The following is an 18,330-nucleotide window of genomic DNA, read 5'->3' as shown; positions in this document are numbered from 1 at the left end:
GCGGTGAAACTAAAGTAAGCTGGGGCCCGGGGGAGAAGAGAGTGCACAGGACTGGAACTGAGCTGCCCCATCCAGGATGGAGGGGTGGAAAACTGTGGAAGTGCCTTCTGTGTGTGCTCACCCCCCCCTTCCCCCCCCAAACTCCGGGAGAAGGTGCCCAGCCATGTGGGAGTTGCCGAGCCTGGGAGTGCCTGAGCCTGCACCCTGCTGAGAGATAAAAACTGTTAACCCTTGCTTAGCATTAATTCTCATGACTAGTAGTTTCTGAGGAGAAAAAGAAGCGGCCTGGGACCGAGATGATAAAGCATGATTAGAAAGAACCCGATGGGCAAAAAATGAGACGAGTAGCTTTCTGAGCTAGACTTTTCTTGCATAATGTTAGCCATGGACTGAACTTAAGTCTCTTTTAAACATAAACTGCATTTTTGGGTTGATACGGCTGCCCTTGCTTTTGCTACAGTGACTGGCACTTGAAGAGTGGAGCGAGCAGAGAAAAGAGGGGGAGGGTGAGGTGGCGCCCTCTGCCCTCAGGGCAGACCTGCTCCTGGAACCCCGGCCCCTGGGTAAAAAGGGGAGAGCTCGGCATGCAAATATCCTTAAAAGAGCCCTGTATGCAGCTTCTGCCTATGGACAGTGGTGAGAGCGCTGGACATAGGAAAAAGAGAGTGTCACCCTGGCAGACTTCTCCGGGCGGTGCCACGAGTGACATGGGAACGCATAAAGGGTGGACCCGTGTTTTCTGAGAAAAAGTCTGTGGTGCGAGAGAGACTCCTCTCTCCCTTGCTGAATTGAAAATTGGGGTTTTTTTGGGTTTTTTTTAAGTAGTGATTGTTTGATTTAAAACCCAAAGGTTTAGTCTGTGAAGAGTAATGTGTAGGGAGTAGAAACTGGGGGAAGAGAAGAAAATGTTCTAAAAAGTTTTTATTTCTGTCTCTGTGTGTGTTTAAGCGTTTTCTGTCTCTGTTCTTATGTAATGTAATAAAGTTTTAGGTTTTTTTTGTTTTCAAAATTTAAGCCTACTCTGCTCTGTTCCTGATCACATCCCACAGTAGTTGTTAAAGAAAAAACATATATTCATACATGCATTAACATCTAGCCAGTGCTAACCCATGACACACTGATACTGTGTTAACTTTATCATTTGTTTACTGCTATATAAGGAATCATTCCACTAAGGCGGGGCCTTCCACATGGAGGCAGTTTGACAGTGAAGTTGTGGGTTCTGAAAGAAAGAAAGAAAATCACAATTAATTTTAATTTCTTTACAGTAACAAATAAACCATCAAGTGTTAGACACAAGAAACTCATCCAGTGAGGAAGGAGTAATAGCAAAGTTTTCCTCCAAATAGTTCTACTTTAGGCATGCTATTTTATTACTGTGATTTAGCTTAATGACTGTATAATATAAAGTACTTGAACACCAGTCCTAAAGAATGCCAGCGAGCAAGGGTGTCTGGATCCCTTCCATTTATTTGCAAGAGTCCCACTCTTTTGGTTTCTCTTGATAGAAACAAATATTTATTAACATTTAGGAAATAATGTTTATTCTTCCAAGAAATGCCCTTGTGAAAAAGAAGCTCGAAGCCATGATAGAGAAAACATTTTTTGGCTTTCATCATAAAAAGTTAGTGTTGGTCAGACCTTGAAAGTAGGTCTGCCTACAGTTTCCCCTTATAAGATACCCAGAGGGGAAAAAAACAAAAAACAAAAACCACAAAAAAACCACAAAGAAACCCCAAAACAAACAAACTAACACCAAACCAAACCAAAAAAAACCAAACCAAACCAAAACAAACCAAAACCAAACCAAAACAAAACAAAAAAACAAACAAACAAAAAAAACCCAACAACAACAAAAAAAAACCCCAACCAACCAAACAAACAAAAAAACCAAACAAAAAAACCTGCACAACAGCTAAGATCACTAACTTCTTTAAGCTTTAAGCAGAGAAATCTCCTGGTCCTATTTGAGTTGCCTAAGGGCAGCTAAACAACTTGAGCATATCCAAGGTTTCTTGGCTAATTTCAGATGTTCTGGGCATTCTACCTAGGCACCCACCTGTTGTTCTAGGAAGCTGGGTATCCTGGAGGTCTTGTAAATTCTTAAATATGGAATCTCAAAGAGTCTTTGTTCCAGTACAAGTGTCTGCCATCTTAGTTATTTTCCTAGCATAATAAATTCTTCAGTGTCCTGACAAGTCCCCAGGAAGGATCTTTGCAACAGCTTGAGTCCTGTATGCCCAACCTCTGTTAGGGCTGCCCAAGACTGCTGCTCATCTCAACAATTCCTCAACCTCTGCATGGATTCTGAATTCACAGATCTTCCTGGAATGAGTCCACACACTCCTTAGCTTCCTTTCTCAAGAAAGCATCTTTGACTAAAGAAGCTGAGTGAAATGGGAAGAAACAACCCTCCATTCATTTCACTTGATCTATCTTCTTCAATTAATATAATATTCAGATTTCAAAGAACCTATCATATATGCTTCCTCTCACTTTTTCTCTTTTCTGCTTTGTGGAACACACAGCTTCCAGAGGAAGCGTGTTACTGATTGAGAGGTTTTGAGATGCTGCAGTGGTGAAGCGAAAACCCAGGAAAGCTGAAACTGGATTGCAATATTGTTGAGACATTAGTAAGTCAATGGTGTCTGTATCCAGAAGCAGAGGAGGAGGTGTCCGTACTGATCAACATCAGACAGCTTTAGAAAAAGAGATTATGAAGCTGGAAGTGATGCAATTCCTGAACTAAGAGCAAGCACTTGCATTTGAGTAATTCATTTTGAAAGGAAGATTTTGCCTGACAAAGCAGTCTCAATTATTTTATGTGATACAAAGTGAGAGCTAATTAGATGCCCAAATTATTTATACAAATTAAGCAAAAGCCAAAACTCTAAAAGGGGTAATTAAAATTTATTTGAAATTAGTATTTCATTGAAGAGGCCTAGAGAATTGCCAACGGCAGGATGCCTCCTTCAGAAAGCCTGTTCTGCCCTATTCTGTGAATCTGATGGATGCTGAAATGGTTCACAAGGTACAAGTTTCCTAGAGCAAAAAATATGAAAACACAAAGGACTTACTGTTTGAATTGTATTTTCTATATTTGTTCAACTAGCAACAAATGCTATTAAGGGATTATGGAGAGGAAAAAAATAACTAAAGAAACAAGATGAAAAAAATTCACCTCTTTCTCAACAGAGGTTTAAGTTTAATGTTAAAGACACTATTTTAATGCTACAGCTATATTGAGGCCTAGACGGATTGGATTAAAGGATGTGCCTATCACACTTCTCTTCAGGGATGTACCTAATAGCCACTATGGCTCAAGATGGAGCTACTTATCTTTTTTCCTAGTTGATGTAAACAGCTTAACTTGTGCTAAGTTGTTGTAGCAAATGATAGCAATTTTTTACCTTTAATCTATCAGAAGTCAAGCCAAAACATTATTTATCCCTTTTTCCCTCTCAAAGATCACCCTTTTATTTTCCTCACTGCAAAATGTTTGCAATGCCAATTCTGATTGGATTTCATGCTCGTGCAGAAGCATCCAGTGTGGGTTATGTACATATTCACACCAAGACAAACACCAGCCAACTTTTTGACTCTCAAGTCTTGTCACTGCAGTGATGTGAAGTAATTCTGGAATTTTCTAGGGAAATGAGCACTTAAATGTTTCATAAAATTCATAAAATGCTACCTTGTTAAATCAGAAGGTAATCTGTGCTTTTGAATTCAAAAATTTGGGGAGTCAAGATAATATCCAAAATTTTTAAATTGTCTCAATAGTAAATTTGTAAGGAGAATACAGTTATTACTGTCATGGGAAAATGTGAAAACTGCTATTTACCATTTTGTGTGGAGAGAATAAAGAAAAGGAACCTTCTTATTCAGACTTGAGACTGCATTAGAGAAAAAGCAGTACTTTTGAAAAATCAGAAACTATCTTTTACACTCTAACAGAAGCTAAAATATCTTTATCTTTTGGTTAAAATCAAAGCACAATTGCCTCCAAGTATTGGGTTTTACCAAAAGCAGTGCCTAAATGTTGAGACATATTCAAAATCAGAAATTTCTATACTGAATTTACCTATGGTAGGTATTGGGGCTTAGCAATGGTAGTCAATAATTTAAAGTTCCTACTAACACTCTCCAAACCACATTGCCGCTTGCTCACTCCTCTTCCTCTCCCTCTTCTTCCTGTAGCAGGATGGAGAGGAGAACTGAAGGCACAAAAGATTAAGATCATGGGTCAAATTAAGAACAATTTGCTGGAAATGACACCGAGATAAGAAAATGAATAGTAGCAATAGTAGTTCTAAGGACTCAGGGTGCAAGAAAAATAGCACCACAGAAATCCCCAGCAATAGACATTACCCAGTTGTCCCCTTGGCCACAATGTCCCCATCACTTCCTCCAGCTCAGAATCAGCATTACCCAGCCATTCCCTATGGTTCCCAGTGCCACTCAAGCTCTCCCTCCAGCTAGGAATCAGCTCCATGATTACTTGACCAGAAGGAAACCCTTCTCCACGAAGAGATTTCCTTCCCCACACCGCCAGCAGTGACATAATGTGATATAACTGCTTCCCCAATTCGTGTCGTGGTTAAGTCCTAGAAATCCCACTGCATGACCTCCTCAAATCCTTTACTCAGACTCAGGGAAAAAAAAAAAAGACAGTTTCCGCTCCTGTGTGTATATTCTTCACCATTTCTTTTTTATTTCATTATTAACTATAGTATATCAATGCTGTGGATCTCTTATAAATCTGTAAAACCTTTCATGGAATCTTGGACTATGCAATCCAAAGAGATTATTTTTGGATTATTTTTGAATGAAAAGTAAAATTTACCTAACTTCTAGATATCAACCCAAATCCCCTGAAAATTATTCCATATTTATTTAACAATGCTTTTTCTTTCCCCCTGCAAAGTCAAAAGAAGTAAGTATGAAAAGGATAAGACTATCTTTGTAAATAACTTCCTTTTACATTTGTAAGCATTCCACTCAACATTAAAAATGTAAATATGAATATGTACCTTCACATCTTTGTACGTGTAAGCAATATTTTTAGGCCATGAGATCTTTCTTTTTGTACATTTTATTATGCTGCTCTTTGAAGCAGTAAAATTAGTTATGATACTTTTATTGATGTTGATTACAGGGATGTCTGGTTTTATTTAGCATTCATATTGCACAGTAAGTGTCTTTTATAACCACCTTACTTTCACAGATGATTTGTCCCACTGTAAAATCATTAAGGACATTCATTAGAATTTGTCACTCTGTTCCAGCAAACTATACTTTTCAAAATAAGAGTTCAATTGTTTGTGTTTAATTTCAGTCATGCTTTCTTTTGGGCTTTAGGCCATTTTGTATTTAACATACTGCTAAGTGACTCTGGCATTGTTTAGCATTGTAAGAAGTCTTTCATTATGGTTCCTGGCTGCTGATCAGAAAAAGATTTAGAACTACCTTGTTCTCAGTATCTTCAGTGCCACAACCTCTTCCTCTTAGTTTGTAAACAATTCACTGGAGTTAGTTTTCTAGGTGTAGGGGGAACCTTCGGCAGGTCTATTCTTACAGAGAAGGTGAATTAGCATACTCAGATCCTTCAGACCTCAGTGACCTTCTTTTGGACCTTATGAGATATAGTGGGTGAAAAACTTTATAAAGTTGAAAACTCAGAGGATAATGGTCAATGGGTCAACCTGGCAATCAGGTTAAAAAAAAACAGAAATAATTTTTCTTGGGAGTTGATGCAAGGCCTCATCATGTTCATGCTCGTGCTCTTGATGATGGAACATAGTGGAACCTCAAATAGCTCACAGATGACATCAAACCAGGGAAGGAGGTAATATGATAGAAAGATGGATGCCATTCACTGTGACTTCAACAAACTGGAGGAATGGACTGAAAACATTTATGAAAATCAAGTAAGACAAATACAAATCCCACAGCTGATCTGAGATAGCTCCATAGTACTACAAAGTTAGGAAATGACTGGATAGGAAGCAGGACTTCAGAAGAGTACTGGAGAATTCCAGAGGACAACACATTAAACACAAGTCAGCAGTGCATCTCTGTAGGATTCTGTGGTATTATTGATTATATTTCCGCTAAATCTTATGAGACACTAGCCACCCATGTTAGATTGGACACTTAATGTTAGATGCCTATAGATTAGAAAATCTACCTTTGAGTAGATCACTTGGTGTCCCCCACCCTTTTTATAGACCTTGAAGGGAGCACTCCTGGGGAGAAATTCATCTCAACTAAACTGGATTTTAAAAATCTAGATCTCAATTCTATCTATTCCATCTACTACTTCAAAATACCCATCAGAGCTACCTATTTATATCTATTCATTAATGAAAGAGGTAATAGGATTAAATGATGCAGACATTATCAATAAAGTAAGATGAAATATGCCTGGGGTTTTTTATTAAATTGCAAGCCATGGAAGTAGCACTCACTGTAAGTATTAAGTATAAATAAGTTAAAAACATCTTTTCCCCACACTGCGTCAGCCACATGCACCTTTCCAAAGGGTGTTTCTGATGTTAGGAATACCCTGAAGCAATTATACAAATTTTACTTTACTGGCAGCCCGAATTAAAATGTGAGTCTTCCTGGAAGTGGCTGAAGGGCACAGCTACAAGCCAACAGATGGCAACCTCAATTCCTCTCCCATTCCCTCACCAGAGTATAGTAGTAGCTGTACCCTGTCCTACTGTACCAGGGTACAGGAACTAGCTGTATTTACTATGTAAAAAGAACAAAAAAAATGTCAGTGAACAAAGCAGCACTAGAAACCCTAGGGATGATAAATGTGAAAAATGGAAGAGGAGAGATCAAAAGACTCATATGTCAGGCAAATAAACTTTAGCAGTTCAAGGGCAAAAGTCTTGGTTCAGAAAACTCTGCATTCAAAGCAATCTATAGATTTGAGAAGAGTTTAGATAGAAGACAAAATAAGCAGTGTTTCCAGTAAAGATATCTCATATAAGTCACTCAAAGCAACAATGGGGACATGTTGTGTTTACTCTTTAGCAGACAATTAAACAATATCTTCCTCTTAAAAAAAAAAAGTGTAAAATCTAATGTCAGAACACACAGAGGAGATGGCTTTTGAGAAAAAATATATTCTGAGAAAGGAAATTCAAGAGGAAGAGTATTTTTAAGCACATGACATATCTTTTTATCCTCATACCAACACACTGAAATACCTTCAGGCCCTAGAAACCTGTTCCTGCTAGTACACAACAGGAGTTTTCTTGGCTCACACTGACTCACTCTACTGCTGACAAAACATCCATATGCTCGTTTGTACGCAGAATGCTGTGTTAGATTTGGCAGGGATGTTGTTGCTGGTTGTCACTACAGTGGTGAGTTCTGTCCTGACAGTGTTTCTCAATGTTTATGCCACCCTATTGGGTCAGAAATGTGAAATATTATTATTTTCTTCCTCCTTTTCTAGTCCACTAGTAAGTGGAAGCAGCCTTTGATTTTGTGTCAGATATTACTTTTCATCAGTGTTTGCATTAGATCAAAGAAAATAAGGAAGAACGTACTCATCCACAGCGTGCTGGAAGGCTAAAGCACTAATTAATCATAGAGCAAGTATAGCAGGATTTATCAACAGCTAGCTGGAATGTTCAGCTGACTAGGATACTTAGGCTGAATAGGTAAAGCCACCAAGACAATACACACAAGTTCACAAGGACTGCAACTCACCTTTTCTTTGTTTATAGCATGAATGTTCATAAAACAGTGAAAACGGATTGATTGCTCTTAGGGCATAAAGTGGACATATATTAGTGTTTTTAGGACATTATTATTATTTTAGGGTCATTACCTTAGAGTACTTTATATGTATGTTTTTCTTATTCTTGCAGATTCACCATTACTATCATCATCTCTTTTGCCTTAATTTTACTGACTCCACTCCATCCAAAGCTTCACTTTCAAAATATGTCAAATGAGCATCATTTATTTTTTTCTCATTTTCATCGGAGTTACTGCAAACTATTTTTACCCTTAAAATTTGAATGAATGTAAGACCTTCCTTCATTGCTGATTCATGAAAACTTGCATCAGGGATGAGATTGTTTTAGTTAATTGAGTCCTGATAAATTGAGCACTTCAGTTTTTCATTATTTACACATTCATCCAGAAAATCTTTTTTACCTCACCTTTCCACAACTATTGTACAATAACAGTGAAGTGGGTGAGTTCAGAAAAGTTCCCTTAACTAAACTGGTCTGTAATAATTAATAGGATAAAACAGATGGAACCGTATTTATACAAGAATTTCTGAAGCCTATCAATTGACCAAAGGAATAAGTTCCTTCATTTTTAGTCCATACAATATAATGGGGACATGTAGTCCTGCATAAGAATTCCATAGATTGACTTTTTATAGGTTTGTAATTTTCAATGCAAGTCTATAAGGCTATTTTGTCAGTAGGAGAAAAAAATCCATCACTATCAAAGGCTCCAACCTTCTATTTTTATTTAGATTTTTTTTAAACTTAGGACACTCTCTATATGAGTGAATTATATATACATTTAGAGGGACAATGTCAACTGATATTAGGAGCAGCCGGTTCCTCAAGTCCCCAGGTCTCTGGCTGATGGATGTGGCTGCCACTTAACCCTTTGTGATTTCCACAACCAGATGCAATGCTGAGCACATACCCCAGAGACACAGTCACAGACACCTGTGCACAGTCAGGGACAAACGTGCACAGAGACTCCTAGGACACAAACATGTCCAGTCACACGGAGGGCCACAGATAAAGTGTGGCCACAGAAAAACTGTTGCCCCAGCTGCCCCCCCATTCAAGACTCATACCCCACATAGGCACAGGCAGACACATCCCCTACTCCTCTTGGGCTGGGAGAGGCAGAAATTCACTAGTGCAGCACAAACCCCACACTGCCCAGGTTCAAAGTACATACACATCCATGAGTTCTCCCAGCACTGCTGTGAGAATTCTAGCACCCCTTTCCTGCCTTGTGGGTCCGTGACTCTCTGCTGGGTGCGCACTGCACACACACAGCACTCACATATTCATCCTAGAGGCTCCCCACACTCACAGGTTCTCCTGAACACCAGCATAGACCCTCGTCTCTGACACCTCTGCCTGGACAAGAGGCATCCTACTCACTCAGCTGGTCAAACCGAGATGACACTTTTACATGTGACTGCTCCATTTTACTCCCTTTTCTGTTTACCTCTTCTTTGTTCTTCCCTCGTGTGCTTCCCCTGCACAGCTCCCCACCACCTGGTATAGTCCCACTGACCTCCTCCAATAGCCAGGACCCTCAGGGTTGCATTATTATCGATTGCAAAACCCCAGTTTGCCTGCAGTTTCTCGATAGCCCATCTGTTACTGTGACTGACCAAGTTTGTTCTTTATCTTTGTCTGCATTATGTTCACCTGTCAGGTTTGGGTATTTTTGTTTCTGCTTTCCCCCTTTTCCTTATTTTCCCATTTGACAAGACCTCTGATCAGATAACTGTGCTGGAAGAAGCATTCCCACACTCCCAGAGATCCTCATCGATTAGTGTGACAGACCCGGTCTGACTTCCTCCCTTTTCATTTGCTACTCAGGTTTGTATCTCTGTATGTCCCTGTTTATGTCATCCTCCTTTTATTGTTATCTCCTTTTGCATTGAAAAGAGCTTGGCCAGACACCTTAAAGGAGCTGATGTTTCCTCTTTCCACACACGCCCATGCAGGCAATAGCTGCACAAATTTACCTTTAGCTGTATAACATTAGGGCCTCTGCTGTGGTCACATAGGCCAGAGACCTGGTGAAAGCAGGTCAGTTGTACCTATTGTTAAAGTAATTTATGTAGCAGAAAAGTCAGAAAATCTCCAAGGCAGCTCTTCTTACTGAATGAAAATCAACCATGTCCCAGCGACATATGTGTGCTTCCCAATGTATTTTCACAGTGCCAGCAAGAGATTTCCCCTTTCAAAAATAATAATCAAAATTTGTTTATTCCTGTGTTAGTTTTATGCATCTACACTCTAGAATAGACTGACTGTCTCCAAGAAAACAGCATAGGGGAAGACAAGGACCCCTATTAAACAGAAAGATCTCTTACGAGCAAACATGAAAACAATACATGTATCTGAACACAGTTTATGTATCAGTGAGATATCTGTCTATTGTCCATCTAATTTATCTAATTGGCCCATCCAGCTGCCCAAAGTACCCCTAGAATTAATGTGCTGTAATAGATTTCTTAAAAATAAATTCAGATATTTCATTTCACCCTAAAGTGATTGTAGGAAATAGGAAATAGGCCAGGTGGAGCAGTTTGCAGTGCTTGCCATTCCTCGGTGGCTTTAATGATGTTTTTAACTGGTTGATTCAAATGTAGACCTTTACAACTGCAGGCACTTTAAAATGTTCCCAAAACTAAAGGCAGAATATTATCTAAAAACATACCCTCTAAACTTTGATTTCTGAGCTCTGATTTTTTTAAAAAAATCTTTAAAATACATAAGAACTGGAAATTAAGTATTTAGACACTAAACCCAGAAACTTCTCAAATAAACTGGCTGCGATAAGTGGAGGCAACTGAGGCAATATTTAAGATACATTTGGAAATCAATTTCCACTTTCCATGTCAGCATAAACTTAATTTCTGGGCCAAAGTTTTAAATGTATGAGGGTCTTGTTTTTCAAGAGATAATTCCCAAGTCAAAGGCCTTCTCAAGGATAAAGAAACCAGAAAGTCTATTCAAGTCCTTCTTAAAATAAATCCTTGAAATTCTGTATGAATTTATGGCATATAGGAGAGACACTATAATGCTAATTTGTTGATCCAAACTTGTAAAGAATAGAGTTCTTTTTTGTTTATTTGGTTTTATTTCAAACTTTTTATCAATACACATGATGTTCTCCAGTACAGAATATATGATATTGTTTTTTATACTCTTAATCTGAAAAAAGACCCAAACAAAACAGAAAACATGCAAACCCAGTTTTCTATATTAGTATGTCTTTGCATTATCCAAATTTGGTGCTGTATTTGTTGTAGTGGATGTAATCACTTCATGGATCTAATAAAAACTCTTTTATTGGAGATTTAAATGCCATGCTTCTGTTCATCTTTACTAGAGATGTAGCATCTATATAATGGAAAAAATATTGTATATCTAGTTCTGTATTGCAAATTATATTTATAGCAGTAATAGAGAGAGAGAGAGAGTGAAACTTCTTCAGATCATGTCCTAAAATAAGGTTGAGTATGTATGAGCATGGAAATACATTTATTGGTGTTTTGGCTTATAACAGAAACGTAAGTCAAAATCTTTCTGAAGAGAAGCCAACTATACAGAACATCTCTGTAGATGAGTGCACAAATGTCTCTTTGGAGGAATGGAGCCCAAGGCATTGTCATTACTGTCATGGAGTCCAGTCAGAAGGAAACCACTTAGCTCTACACCCTGGGGCTCAGTACTGAGTCCAGTCCTGTTCATCAGAGTCACAGGACAAAGTGGACACTCAAGAGGTTTTCCAGTGACACAAAACTTGTAGGAGTGGTTTATTATGCCAGAGGATCAACCTGCCATCCAGAGGGACCTTGGCAGCCTGAAGAAATAGTCTGACAGGAACCTTGTGGAGTTGCATAAGGGGAAGTGCAAAGCGCTGCACCTGTGGAGGAACAACATCACTCACCAGTGCATGGTTAAACCAGCTGGGAAGCAGCTTGTCAGAAAAGGCTCTAGCTGTCCTGATGGACAAACAAATTTTACATGAGCCAGTGATGTGACTTTGACAGAAGGAATGACAGTGATATCCTTGGCTGCACCTAGGAGGAGTGCTGCCAGTATGTGGAGGGAGGTGATCCTTTCCCTCACCTGGACTTCTGTGTCCAACCCCATGCTACAAGGCTGAAGAGAGGCATCAACATCCTGTACACAGTCAAAAAAACAAAACAAAACAAAACAAAAAAACCCCCAAAAAACACAAAAACCACAACAACAAAAACCAACAGCAACAACAAAATTTAAAAAAAAAAAAACAAAAATTAAAAAAAAAACAGGAAAAAAAAAAAGAAAAACAAAAGAAAGGAAAAAAAGGAAAAGAAAAAAGAAAGAAAAAAAAACCACACAAAACCAAACACCAACCCACCAAAAGTTTGTAAAGGGCCTGGAACATCTCTCCCACAAGGAATGGCTGAGACACCTGGGCCAGTTTAAACTCGAGCAGACAAGGCTTTGTGTGTGGATGGGCTGTGGTTATCAGTGTATATAAATGCCTGAAGAGAGACAGGGTTTAAAGAAGAGAGAGCCACACTCTTTGTGGTGCCTAACAAGATGACAAGAAGCGATGGGCACACAGTGAAATACTAAAGCCTCTTTCTGAATATCAGGAAACCTCTGTTGTGAAGGTGGCCAAGAACTGGTACCAGTTTCGTTGCAAGGCTGTGGAGCCTCCATCCTTGGATATTCAGATACCACCTGGACATGGTCCCAGTCAACTCTTCTTGGTGGTCCTGCTTGGGCTGCTAGTGCAGATCAGGAGACCTCCAGAGGTTTCTTTCAACCTCAGCCTCTCTGCCTTCTGAAAATTCTGCCAACAGTGAATGATCATTGGGTAATTGAAACAAGTGATAAAGTTAAGAACCCCTAAATGCCTTTGGCAATTTTACACTACCCACTTCAGCAGTGCTTGTTATTGAAAAGCACTACTTGAAACCTGAATAATTCTGTCTGGAGTGACCCATCTCCAGTGCATAATTCAACTAAATAATGCCCCCAGTAAAAACTGCTCTGTTCCCAAGAGTAGGGACAGTAAGGAGGGACATTTAATTGCTGAATTTCTATGGGGACATTATCTGTTTCTCTGTAAATAACTTGGAGGTAACTTGGAAGTACTAGAGTGGGGTCTATCTAACTGTGCCTTGGGAAACTAACAAGCTCTGATGTCATCAGAAACACAGAAAGAGATGTGCATCTAAACTCACCTACCCATACTTTAAGAAGAACATATTTTTAGAATCCTGCTATAGTGGCATACCTCAGTTTTTTCCATAAAGACCAAAGACCAAGATCAAGAGTTTACCCACTCTATGAAATCCAGGGTGTCAACCTAAAGACCTGATGTTATTCCCTGGAAGATTATTCTCTTATAAGATTAGTCTCACTGATGGGTTGTGTGCAGCCAAACCTGACTCCAAATAGCTTATCCCAAAAGTACGTGTTTAATATATGCGTGCAATATGATACAAAATATGTCAGTACCACTAACAGGATATGCAAAAATGAAATGTCTTAAAGTGATTGAAATGCAACTGTAAGACATCCTGGATGAGGTAAAGTACAGTAATTTAATACAAACCCTGTTCCAGAGAGAAAAGATATGCAACACGCTACAGAAAAGACAGCTTACTAGCTTAATGAAAATATGAATAATAATGTAAAAGTAATTAAGAAGGAGCTCAGTAGGACAATTCCCATGCTTGAGAGATCACTAGTAGATTCTAACAACTCCTACATTTTCTTATTGTTGCACCTAAAATGCTTGTGAAAACATGATGCCTGAGGTATAATATTCATGTTCAGTAACTTTTGGGATTAAAATGTTTTCTGTAGAGATCCTTGAAAAGTGATGCACTAAAGAAATGGGAAGACCTTTCATACACTGCTAAACAAAATCTTAGTAGTAGTTTTATCGCAAAAAGTGCAGCTTTGATCCAGCTATTGTGCCTCAATTCACAGTTTAAAGCTACCAGTCAATAGCATATAAACCTTCTCAACCAAAGCAGAAAAGGTGTTATTGTGTAAGATTCAGCAAAAGTCTCAGTGAAACAGTCATGTCTTCATATACTTTGTTGAATCAGAGCATAGCTTGCTTATTTTTTAGCACTGAATATTGGGCTTTTTAAATTAAAAATGTCTAAACTAAAATTCTTATTTTTCTTTCATAGTCTCTTCTATTTTGTTTCTTTCTAAATATGCTTTTTAGATACTATTTGCCCTTTTTGCCTCTTTATCTCCAGTTTCCTAATTTTCTTTATTTAGACTAAATTTATTTTTAAGGCCTCATAGGCTTTAAAGGCAAAGGTGAACTAATGGTGGGCCTGAACTACGATAGAACTGAAGCATCTTTTTCAGTGTTACAAGGTCACCTCACTTAATTTAGACTACAGAAACATACTTGTCTACATGCTGGATGGATTCTTTAAATCACTTTTCTTCAAGCAGGACCTAAAACTCTACTCACCTGTCCCCACTTCAAGGTCTGGTGCCATCTGAGATGCCACTCAGTAATCAGGGCATACACATGGAGATGACAGTCACATATTGCATGAAATCTCTTGGAAACACATCCTGTGCTGCAGTGGCAGCTGGAGGCCAGGCTGGACACACTGACATGGTGTTAGATATGTGGGCAAATGAATGGAGAAACCTGTCTTGCAGACAGACATCTGTACCACAAATTCCTGAATTTCACTGAGCTGAATCTACCATTGGAAATTATATTCAGTAGGCATGACCCTTCTCCAAAACTTTGTGAAGACTGATTTGTAACCTGTAGAATACATCAGGCAAGTGTTTTCAAATGTGTGCTGAGTAGCAATCAATGGATTTTTTTGTCAGGCTTTTTTGACATTTCTGTTTCATTCTAAAAATCCTCAGCTCATGTACGTAAGATCCCAGTTGTCATATAACATGGTGTAACTTTATTGTTTTCTTCTTTGTATAAAATTATCTTCTTTTTCAGTTTTCCTCCCTCTTTACATTCTATTCTCTTATACCTCTTTCCTTCCTCCTTCCCTTTCTGTTCCCTTGTCAGTTGTCTCCATCTGGCTGTTTCCAGAAGAGAATGATATAGACTATTATGTGCCTCAAAGAATAATAGAAAACTGGGATTTTTTTCAGTATATTTTATTGATGATATTGTTGTAGATATTATTATTATTATTATTATTGTTGTTGTTATTGTTATTATTATTATTATTGTTATTACCATTGTGAAAAAAGGCCTAAAGAAGTATGCAAAATAATGACATGTTGTTTTTTTGTTGGTTCTTTTTTTTCTGTCACAAATTAAGTCATTTACAGCAATTCAACAAAATAGCATCTCATCAGTCACATTTTTTCACTTTATGAAAATTATGCTTAAAGACAGAAGTCATCAGCTCCTGGAACAAGATGCCACTAAGTGTGCCCAGAAAATTCAACAGAGCTAATATGAAAGCAAGAGACCACTGGCCAGTAGAATGAGCCTTCCAGGCTTATGAAAGGAATAAAATGAAAGAAAATATCAAGTGACATGAGGGTACAGCATAATTGAAAATTTCTATGTAACCCTTTAGTCAACAGATGTCTATAGCCATAACCTCAGTTTTTGGAAAATGTTATAAACATAGATGGTTAATTCATGTTCTTACGATAAATTAGAAATTTATAAAGTTGTATAATGTGATATCAGGTAGAAGTTTATGTTTTAAAGAGACTTTGCAGCAGATGGTGAAACTGACAGCCCCGAGACCGCTCACGCCTCCATTCATAAGAGAACAAAGGGATTTTTCCGGGAAAGCCCGCAGCTGCCCAAGCACGTGGGAGGGGACCCTGGAGATAAGCTGGCACCAACAACTCACACCTTGGGTGCCACCTTCACAGACCATCAAGCAACATCAACTATAAGGACCTACTGAAATTGGACATTAACATTTGAACTAAGAAAAGAACTCTTTTCTGCTTGGTCAGGGAGCCTCCCGAATTTTGTTTAGTTAGTGGGGAAACAATGGTGAATCTGGGGAAATATTGCCACGGGCTAAATAAAGTGTATAAAACCCAAGCCCCAAACAGGGCGAATTTGTGAACCATTGGGGGAGATAGCAGGCTGCCAGACCCTGTATCTCACGGCTCACCCTTGACATTTCCCGGGAAAACTGTCAAGTTTTTCCGCTGGTGGTGGGTTATCGAAATTCTGTGATTTGATTTGTTATTAATAAACCAAATTATTATTTAAAATTGGAATATCTGATTGGCAATTATAACAGAAAACAATATCGCTCCATGAGAGTCTGGACCTTTACTGATCAAATCCAGTTCAGAACTCAGTCCAATTATCTCTGTATACAATGAGTCATTTGCACAGCTGATCTCTGGGAATCCCTGTCACACCATATCTATGGACAATGGAGTTCAATGTGTAGCAGGGCTGAGCCCTAACTGAGGATCTTAACCAAATACAGAGAGAGAAATGCAATATAGATCATGATTTATTGCAGTCTGCTAAAATCACTCTTAATAAATTTCGCTGATGCTGACAGGCCTGAGATTTGATCATGCAGTTGCAGGATTTCTTGAAGCTGTGAACTCCAAACAAACTAACAAACTTAGACATGCAAAGAGTATTGTCAAAGTGAGCAGTGGAAAGAATCCAAAGATCTGTTGAAGTACAAAGACAATTCCAGCTCAGAAAAATTCCCGTCTGTCTGGATTAAGACATAATTTTAAATTATTTGTGATACTATTATGCATTACTACTGTGCAATTCAAACTTGAGAGGACTTTAAAACATCACTTGCAGAGATCATCTGATCACAGTCAAATTCATTACATCATGGTCTAAACTATGACAGTTCCAATATTCTAGCTCTCTACACAATACTTTAAATTAAAACCTGCCCTAATAAAAAGCTCTTTAGCATACTGTACATGTGGGCTCTTAGGTTTTGTGGTGGGCTTTTTTTGTTTGTTTGTTTTCTTTTGTTTTGTTTTGTTTTGTTTTTTGGTTTTGTTTGGTTTTTTTTTCTATAGAAAATATAGATTTCTTTAATTCATTATTATAATACAAGGAGTGGAAGAATTGAGATTTTATTAATTTTTTTTCTTACACTTAAATGATCAAATGATCAAATGCACAAGACATAACTGGAATTTTTCTAAGATAAAAAAAAAGTGATATGCAGATATCAAATCATTTGGGCAAGCATATTTCATTTGCCTGATATTTTCCAAGTTTCATATATATAAAGTAGATTTGCTTGGGATATAATATTGAAAGTTTGCCATGTTTATAATAAAATTTGATAGAAATCTACCTAAAATGAAGAGTTGTGGTTGCCCTAACCCTGGCAGTGTTCAAAGCCAGGTTGGATAAGGCCTTGAATAACCTGGTCTAGTGGATAGTGTCCCTGTACATGGCAGTGAGGGTTGGGATTAGATGGTCTTTTAGGTCCATTCCAACCCCTTAATATTTTTGATTCCATGACTCTATGAACACATAAGATATTTATAACCTGGACAGTGAGACAATTTTTTTTTCACATGTATGTAATAAGTATTAAATCGACCACTTCTAACAGAGAAGTCTGTGATCATTATAGTATTTCCAGTTGAAAAAAAATAGTGTTTCTCCTGGAAGATTAGAAGTGGAGATCACAAATTTAACATAGCGATATTCTATTAAGAATATCTGTTGGGATTCCTAAAATAATTATCATAGATTCGCCACTCTTGTTATCCAGTTAAGTCAGAAAGCTGGTATTTATGGTGCCCTGCAGACATGCTTGGGCCCCTGATATGCCAAATGTGCCACTTGCTCACTGCAGTGCCGTGAAATCCTCCAGCAGCTCTGGTTTTCTTCCAGAATAGCTTCTTAGCAGATGGCATCTTGTCATTTGACAAGTGCCTGGCCATCCCAGAGAGCCATAAGGATCCATGCAGGGACTGACGCTTTCCATTCTCTTCCTGCGACAACAAAACTAGCCAATACCAGCCTCTTCCCTTTCACAGACAATTGTTATGTCAGCTGGTTTCTTCCAAGTCATATCGTGCCCATTCTGCTGCAAGTGCACCAAAAGGACTTATGCTGTTTGACAGCTGAGCCATACACCAGCTAATCGCCGTCAGTGAAAGCAAAATACAGAAAAGCAAACTCCTTTAGTTTCTGGTGCTGCTGCTGGTCATCCCACTCAGCAGTGTGAGCTGTTTTTTTAGCATTCTGTCAGCCCTGTGAAGATCAGTTTAGAAATTAGAGTAGACACAGCTAGCAAATAGCTTTGAATCACTTTGAGTGTAATTAAGCGTGAAGTATAGCTGAGGGCTTTTATTTGATCCAGACTGGTCATTTTATTACTAATGTACTCTACAGAAAGTTTCTATATCCTTACTGTGGTGGCTTTCTACAACGCTGACTGAATACTCATGCTCCACGCATTTTATTTAAAAATAAATGAGAACAATTAACTTTGATTTGTTGTAACAGTTGCAAAGGGCATACATTAAGGTTTACTCTCATGCAGGATTTGCATGTAGCTGTTACCAAAACCTTCCACTGAGCACAGTAGAA

Source organism: Prinia subflava, chromosome 3 (assembly GCF_021018805.1).
Source record: "Prinia subflava isolate CZ2003 ecotype Zambia chromosome 3, Cam_Psub_1.2, whole genome shotgun sequence".
Classification (NCBI taxonomy): domain Eukaryota; kingdom Metazoa; phylum Chordata; class Aves; order Passeriformes; family Cisticolidae; genus Prinia; species Prinia subflava.
Note: the sequence above shows the minus strand (reverse complement) of the source record.